The sequence below is a fragment of the Juglans regia genome, chromosome 3 (assembly GCF_001411555.2).
Source record: "Juglans regia cultivar Chandler chromosome 3, Walnut 2.0, whole genome shotgun sequence".
Lineage (NCBI taxonomy): Eukaryota > Viridiplantae > Streptophyta > Magnoliopsida > Fagales > Juglandaceae > Juglans > Juglans regia.
The window spans coordinates 25,250,075-25,258,893 of record NC_049903.1 but is presented as its reverse complement, the minus strand read 5'-3'; the positions used below and the strand labels follow the sequence as shown (position 1 = coordinate 25,258,893).

The following is an 8,819-nucleotide window of genomic DNA, read 5'->3' as shown; positions in this document are numbered from 1 at the left end:
GTAATTTCTTTTTCTTAATTTCCTTTTTATTTAGTGATTAAGAAAATATCTTTTTTAATAATATTGTATTTTTTTATTTTATTTTTAAATATTAAAAATATTAAAAAATATATGTAAGAAAAAAAAAAACAAAATGAGAATATAACTAACAGTAACTCCCAGTGTGGCTATAGAACCACCCTTGGAAAAATATTTTATCTCAAAATTTTCATCTCATATATTTCTCAAACATCACTCAAATATAAATACTTTCAAACTAATCATTACAACTTTCTCAAACTTTCAAACAAAAAATAAAAAAATAATTCAACTTTTCAAATCTCCAAACAAAAATAATATTAAAAACTATATTATAACAATATTTTAACTTTATAATATTTTTTATTCATTTTTTCTCTCTCCTTCCCCAAAATTCCATAAAATATTAATTCAAACTATCTTCCTACTATTCCCAAACTATCTTATGTTTGGGTGTATGTGGGACTAGTTTTGGAGCTGAAAATCAAGAAACAGGTGTTTGCTTGACGTGCGCTCGACACTGGGCTCAAGTGAAGCTGAACCAGTGAGTTTGCTCGAGTCCCATGTGACAGTGAGCTCGAACGAGACATAAACCCTAGTTTTCACTCGAACCCCGCTCGACTCCCCGCTCGAGCCAACATTGTTCACTCGATGCGCGCTTGACACTCCATTTGAGCGAAGAATGCAAATTTTGCCAGATTAGAGTTTCCAATGCTGTTTGATATATATATATATATGTCATATTTGACTTGTTTTGTACTACTATCAGCATATTTTGAGATAAAACAATTGTCAAGTGCGTCCATATTGAGTGAGAGAGCAAAAAGCCCTAAAGAGTGTGAGTTAAGATAAAGTAATTGTAATCTCCTCTAGTTAATAAGATTTATGCAGTTTTGTAGACGTAAGTAATTTACTGAACTACGTATATTGTGTATCTTGTGTTTGATCGTGCATGTTTTTATTTTAGTTTGTCATCGTTGGTGTATGTTTTGCACAACATTTCACAACATCTTACTACTATGGACAAATTTCTTATCGCATCTCACTCTCCAAACTTATCCTTAAAGTCAAAGACTTGGCTGGAAGGGAATGAAAGGGAGAGGGAAAAGGCATGATGAGGCATAGACTTCTTCAAAACTCACATACTTCACATCAGAGGCTCTTCATCTTCAACATTTTCTCCACTATAATTGAGAATAAAATGAGTCACAAGAGCATGTGAAATTATCAAATATAGTAAATTTTACCTTCAAATATTTATGGACGTAGAGCTTTACGTCGAGTTACGTAAATCTCATTGTCTCACACTTTATTTACTATTTAAACTATGGATGAGCGTCCATCCATCACACCATCGTGGACATTCGACCATATTATTGGCTTCTGGCCTAGATGGAAAAATGCATCCACGTCATGTTTGTTGAATAGAAGTTGGTATTTTAATTTTGAGTTGTTTGAAGAAACTACACTCAAATGAGAAATTTAAATGAGATTTGCCATATTGCGATAAACATATTACATTATGTTGAAAACATAATCTCTTCCTTTAGAAAAGCTTTACGCGTGGATAAATTAATTTGGGTCTAGATTTAAATGGAGTCTTGGATTTCAAGTCAACCATGACTTTAAGGCTGTTTGGATTGAGAAGTCATCTCAACTTATTTTATTTCATCTCATCATTACAACTTTCTTAAATTTTCATACAAAATATAATAAACAATACAAATTTTTTAAATCTCAAGACAATAATAATATTAAAAAGTAATATTCTAAGAATATTTTATTCAATTTTCCTCTCAACTCATTATCCAAACCGAGCCTAAATCTAAGATTATGAAAAAGCTAAATTTTGTATGACTACGGTGCAAACCCAAATCCAAGTTTTAAATATGATTCAAATAAGAAATTTGGATTTTAAGAACTCCAATCAAAATTCTCATGCTCAAATCCATGAATGCATCCAAACGCATCATAAACTAACATGAGAATCCAAGGTATAAAAACTAGTCTAAATAAATCTTGAAATCCACACTTGGTTCTGCGGCATGAATTATTCATATATTGCAATTTCAAGACTTACAAACAAGTTGTGTATACTTCTGTCTTACATAGATCCTTTTTTTTTATGGAAAACTCATCTTTCAAGCATTTTTGCGCACCGAAGTACACCGAAGCTGACATGGAATGTGATTTAATGAAACGCTGCGCATGAGTGAGGCGGGGGAGACAAAATTTGAAGTGCTTTGTAGGAAGAGACCGAAACGGTACGTTTTGATTTTTTAACCCAACGATGGCTCTTCGTTGTGCTTCATCCTTTTTCAACAAGCTCAACCTCCATCTCAATCTTGTCCATCCTACAATCAGCCACTCTCTCTACAACAACGTTGCTCGTCAAAGTCTCTCCTCCGATACTTTTCTTTTTCACAGCTTTCACATTTTTCTTTCTTTGACCACCCACTAATTGGTTCCGAGGATACCATTGATATTGACGGATTTTTTTAAAAAAGGTGTTTGCTTGCTAAGAAAACACTATGGAAGTATAGAAATCGAAAGCTTTGGTCTTTCTCGTAAAAATGATTTAAGTTTTGCTTCTTCTAAAAAGAACGAAGTTTGGTTTTGTTCTTTTTTGGGAATATGAGAGAAACTACTTTACGGGGCCAAATTGTTGTATTAATCTCACTTTGGAGGTTGAAATCCGAATTACTGCTACTTTTATTTAAGAAAGCTGCTGGTGGAGCATCTGCTAAAATTGTTGTTGGGAGCGCAAGACTAGGAGGCTCAGCAGCTTTCATTGGCAAGGTGCTTTTCTAACATTCCAGGGGCATCTTTTTGAGCCTACCTCTCTGATGAGTGCATTCATGCATATATGTACTCAAAGTCTAACTGCTTAATTGAATCAATGCTTTTAGTTTGCTTTTTTGTTTTGGAAGCATGGACTGTGATACCAACTATGTACCAAGAGCCCATCCATGACCCAAACTCTAGGGTCAATCAATGCCCTGTCCATTTTCACACCCATTAGTTAGAAGCCCCTCCCTGAATTAATCCACCAAGTTATGAAATAAAATATCAGCACTCCTTTGTGAAGCACGCATTTGGTTTTTTGTCATATATACCTTCAATAAGCACTCATTTGTGAAGCGACTTGAAAATAAAATATACATGCATCTATTTGCAAGTTGAAGTTTCAGCTTGATAGTTATTTACTTGTTATCTTCTCTAATAAATGCATTATTTTGATGTTGATTAGAATCTCTGAATGGTCAATTCAGCTGAATGGTTGTCGGTGGTGCTTAAGACGATCCATATATACTTGTTTGGAGTTGCAAAAAGGAATCTTTTCTTTAATCTTCTATATGATGAAGGCAGTAGCATTGCAGTTACTGGAGATGGTTGAGCGAAATGAACTCATTAGATCCTTACTGGCCCTTCTTGATGAAAATATCGCAAATGCACACAAGGGTAACCAGGTAATAGCCATTAGGGAACTCCTTGGCAGTCTAGTTTAAGTTGATTTTTTTGTTGAGTTGTTTTGAAATGTATAGAATGGGGTGGAAATCCCAAGATCCTTTACAAGTATACACCTTACTTTTCTATGACAATAAGTTGCACCAAGTTCATGCAATTAAGAAATTTGTAGTAAAGTCTCTTGTGAAGTTACAGCCGCAAGCCAAAAAGGGAGATAATGTATGAGAACACTCTCTCCCATTGAACTGTTTGATTGAAATAAATTACAATGGCCCTCAATTCTTTCTTCTCTTGTCACACCTCAGCATTTGGTCAGAGTTTGCTCAGGCTGAAAGAGCTTGTTATTTTGCTTCGTTGCCGTGAAGATGATCTTCACTTGGTGCAGTCTGTGTTGGATTCAACCGCATAGGAATATTCTAAGAAAGCAAATGTTCATCCACCTCAGATCATAGTCGACAATATTGTCTATCTCAAGTGGATGGAGTAGATCATTTTTGAATGTATCAACTGTAATGGTACTTCTCAAGTGTTTTGGTTATGATGTATAAAAAGGGTAGCTGTAGATTCATTAAATTAACATTAATTGTAATGAAAAGTTGTGTAATGAAAACAGCTTGTGCACATGGTTTTGGAGAGATTCCATTGAAATGAGAAATAGTAGTTCTTGAATTGAGTTCATAACTGGCAAATATTACAGCAAATGAAACACAAAGTAAGCAAATATTACAACAAATATTACATGTCTCGAAAAGCCTAGTATGACTTTTTTCTAACAAAAAAAAAAAAAAAAAAAAACAGCTTCCTTCCTTCTGACCCCAGGATTGTGGATTTGGGTGACTGTTGACGAGGTTGAACTTACTCAAAAATAAAACCTCCAATACGCATCATGTGCAACCTTGTCCAAGGAAAAGCCAGCCGTACCAATAACTGCATGCAGTGGGGCACTATAATTGTTGTGATCATATGTATCAATCCCAATCTATCCCTTTTAGGCATGGCCATGCATTTATTTTAGTAAACTGAGCAGGTCCTCTCATAATTATGAACATGGCAAAAGAGAACCAGATCAACCTGTTTAAAAGCAACCAAAAGTGGCCACGTTCATACTTTTGTAAAGCTAGAGAAGAATATATTTCGTATCAAAGATGGGATAACCAGTTAGTTCAGAAGCAACTTACTTTGTTTTGTAATAGTAATGGTTCTATATACCTTTTTGATAAATTCTGGATCGACGCTAAGTATACCGTTTGAAGAAGAATACATGGGTCTATGCCTGCAATTTATATATCTTACAATTTATTGTAATTTAAGAAATTTGGAGCATATGCATATAAACATAGATATTATGTACATATATATTAAACAAGCACATGCCTAAACAAAACATGCAGACAACCATAATCTATTAATCTGAAGAAACTCATAATAATATATGTAAGATTCAGTACTTTCATAATTTATTCACAAAGTTCAGTTTCTCGTAATATATGAAGTTATGCTATATACTATATAATAAGCGCCAACTTCCATTTGAAAATCATATCTCTTGTACCATATCATGTACTTCTTTTAGGGCTTCCTCTTCCCATTCGTATTTCAGACTGAGAAAAGGTTTTTTTGGTTCCTATTGTTAGTTTCTCTCTCTCTATGGAGCCAATCTCAACTCCTAAATCATTAGCTCATTTCCTTTTGGCTCCTAGCGATTTGAATCTTTCTGATTGTCTCAAATCTCAAACTACAAATGGCAGGGCGTGGATTACTACTAGTCGCAGGCTCACTCCCAAACGTAGCCAGTTCAATTTACCTTAATTCATCATAATTAAGTGCAGTTTTAATACCCACACCCCAGCGCGACACAATAAAATTGAAAGGCCATGAAAATAACTAAATTAAAAAAGTGAAACGTTGAAGATACATGTGTTTAACTTACAGTTGGCGGATCCATTAGAGAGGCAGAGAGGGGCAGAGCGACAATTGTGAGATAGAGGCTTATCCAGTTGGAGAGAGAGACGCTGTGAAGGGGGCAGTGTGAATCTGAGAGACTGAGATTTAGAGAACGATAGACAACTTGTTGACAGAGGCTTGCAAGAAAGGGAGACCGACGAAAACGACCATGTGAGGCTTGCTTAGGAGGTGGGTCGCGGAGGAGACTGGCCATTCTACAGCGGAGATGAAAATGGCGAAATAGGGTGGAATTTGGGGAAGGGGAGATAGAGGGAAGGCAGCTGAGTTCTTTCTTTCTTCTTCTTCTGTTCGTATTTAGTTTTTTATTTCTTTTTGCAATTACACAAATGCCCCTGCCATGTCACTTTCAGTGCGCAATCAGTATGCGGAATTGCTTGTACCGAGAAGAACTGTTTTTGTCTCTTACCGATCCTTAAAAGCCCTCTTATCTCTTTTGTCAAGCATTGTAGGTACTCAAAAACTAGAATATTACAATTACTTAGACTCTCAACATTACTCTAGAATTGATCTCAATTGGTTAATCTCTTGATCATCATCCCCCGGTGCCTTGGATTAATCCTTATTGCTCTGTTTCGGTGTAGCTGATTCTTCTTTGTTCCAACACACTCCTTCAAGCTCAATGGTGCGGCAATGACATTGAAGTTGTCTCTTGGTAGAGCAAACCTTAGATGGTAGTGGTTGGGTGAAAGTGTAGGTCGGTTGGTCTTTACTTGGACCTTTGACAGCAAAGGGGAAGATCAGTAGAGATTTTTTTTTTTTTGGGGCGCACAAGGCGATGGCGGGAAATATAGAGTCAAACTCTTTGCAAAGAGAACCTTAGCGGCAATCAAAGATCAGGATATTTTAAAGATTCTGCGTGTGATACATTAGTCCCTCCCCTAATTGATAAGCTTTCAACAAAGCTTTAAAATAGTTCATAATCATCCGCGTTATTATACCTAACTTCATTACAACTTAAGCTATAAACAACCTAAACTATAAGCTACTAATTTCCAAGGTATGATTCATAATGTTTTGGACAATGTTAGGGATACTGCTGGGAGCACCTGCTCCTTTTTTTTTTTTTAGTTTTTTTTTTCCTTAGTGATTAAGAACTTGTTGTTTAATAATATTGTGAATTTTTTTCTTTTTTAAAAAATATTTAAAATGTTAAAAAAATATGTGAAAAAAACTTAAGTTTTTTTTTTTTCACATCATTTTTTTAACACTTCTAAATATTTCAAAAAAAAATTTACAATATTATTAAACAACACTTTCTTAATAACTAAGTAAACAAGAAATTAAAAAAAAAAAGGAACGGAATCCCTAGCATTTTCCTAATGTTTTATCCTATAATTCCCCAAGCATTGAAGCTAAATCCCGCTCTGGTAATATTTAGATACCGGTATCAAAATCTTTTTCCAATGTCTGTATATGGGATTTGTAAAACCCATAAACAATCCATAAAAACAAACAACTAAACGACCAGACATGTTTGAAAATAAATGAATTTATAAAATAAATGACATTTGCACATAAGAAAAAGTACAACACATCGGTCATTAGTGTAATTACCATAAAGGAAATTGGGAGTATATGCTAAAATTTTATTGCATGTACATATTGGTAATCTTGAAACCTTACACCCATAAGTGATAAGTACTAGTACCAAAGTATTGCGTTTTAGTGCATAAATTGAAATAATTGAAGTCAAAACATTGGATGAAATCAATGGATTTTAAAATGTTCTTACAGAGTAACAAAAATCGTAGCACGGTAAAGCAGAGAACTGTAATTGCTAATTCCTACCAAGCTCCTGAATGCTCAACCTCCGAAGCTGTCCCTGGCATCTTAACGGAAAACAACCCTTTCTTCACCCTTATACTACACGATTCTCCTTCAACCTTGTAACCTGTTTCTTTAGTTGGTAAACCTTAAACCTTAATTGACCAAGAAAGTTTTGAATCACTTGGCTGTCTAGGACGGTTTCTCAGGGAAAGATTAGCGAGCATGGACAGCCAGGCCATCCATAGGTCAAGGCATTTTGGCAATTGCCTAGGACTCCACCTTATTCATGTGACCAACTGCACGTTTTCCTTTTGATTGGTCACGACTTTTGCCTTCACGTTTTAAACTCGAATTTGTGTTTTAACTTTAGCATATGGTTTTTAAATGGAGCCTAGTGTTTTAAAGTCTTAAAAATATTTTCATAAGTTCAAAAATTATTTTAAATGAGGTGTTTTTAGTATTATTGAACCAAGCTCATAATTCAAGTAAGCCTCTTTATATTTTGGAGCCTATATTTTGGAGCCCCATAAATAATATAGTTTTAGAAAATCATTTTATTTAAATGATTTTAGTTCTTTAAGAGTATTATTTAATATTCATTATTTTATTTTATGATGAAAAATATTATTTTAGATCAATAAAATAAAGTTGGATTTTAAATTTTATTCCATTCCATTGCATTTCTATTTCATTTTCCTATGATTTAGTTAGTTTATTGTCCATGTTTAATCTCCAACATTAAATATAAAATTCAAAAGTCACTTGAAAAGTTCAAATAAAGCCTCATTTTAGTTTTAGAAATTGGAAAATATTTAATATAATGATTGATATCTCGTTATATTATAACTAAAATGGACTAATTTAAATTTTGATCTAAATCTCAATTTGTACCAGGCTGTCCCTAGATAGCCTAGACCAATGAAATACATGACTGGTGGATTCTGATCAACATCACTAGGCATTAGACATTACATAACAATTAGTAACTTTACAGAGCACAAACAGATCGCCTAAGCAGCTACCCAAAAGCTTCATTTGAACCTTGACCATCTAATTTTCATGCGACAAAACAATTTCAATATAAGTTAACCTCACAAAGCGTTCTCGTAAAAGTGGCTTGACATGCACCTAAATTACACGTCTTCTAATATTGCTATTAGCAAAGAAGTTCAATCATTACCTCTTAACAAGTTCAGAAAGGAAGTTCGAAAACCTGCAAAAGTCAAGTGAGAACAAAGATTAACACAAATTATGCATAAAACCAACCACATCACAACCAGCAGTGAACCTGAACCTGAACCTAAGCAGGGGGGAAATTTTTTATTTTTTTCATTCATACTGTTTGTAGCCAAGTAGTACTTCTCGCATTCAAGGAGGCTTGGTAGGGAAGAATTCCATTATTGTTTTTAAAACTAACGAAAAACAAAACAAAACAAAAAAGGCTACTTCTAATGGAACAAAAAAAGGCAGTACAAAAGGGTTACTTTTTGAAATTCCATGACCAAGATAGCAAACCATGTACACAGATTGTTGTGAAAAAAATTATACAATCAATTTGCAAATTTAATTATACTAATGCAGCAACAGGATCAGTTTCCAAA

General features: G+C 34.1%; 1 protein-coding gene and 1 long non-coding RNA gene across 2 annotated transcripts in view; both read right to left on the bottom strand.

Annotated features, from left to right (window-relative positions):
* Positions 1–4,087: 4,087 nt before the first annotated feature.
* On the bottom strand, positions 4,088–5,710 carry LOC109007437. Its single transcript, XR_001998779.2, has 2 exons — positions 5,417–5,710; positions 4,088–4,759 (listed from the first exon to the last, which is right to left on the bottom strand). It is a non-coding gene; the product is annotated as an uncharacterized LOC109007437 (long non-coding RNA).
* A 2,562-nt stretch (positions 5,711–8,272) lies between these two features.
* LOC109007435 (E3 ubiquitin-protein ligase RFWD3) overlaps positions 8,273–8,819 on the bottom strand; it is a 35,424-nt gene continuing 34,877 nt past the window's right edge. The window contains exon 14 of the mRNA XM_018987109.2: positions 8,273–8,431. The gene's annotated coding sequence lies outside the window, so the exon portion shown is untranslated. The remainder of the gene's footprint in view (positions 8,432–8,819) is intronic.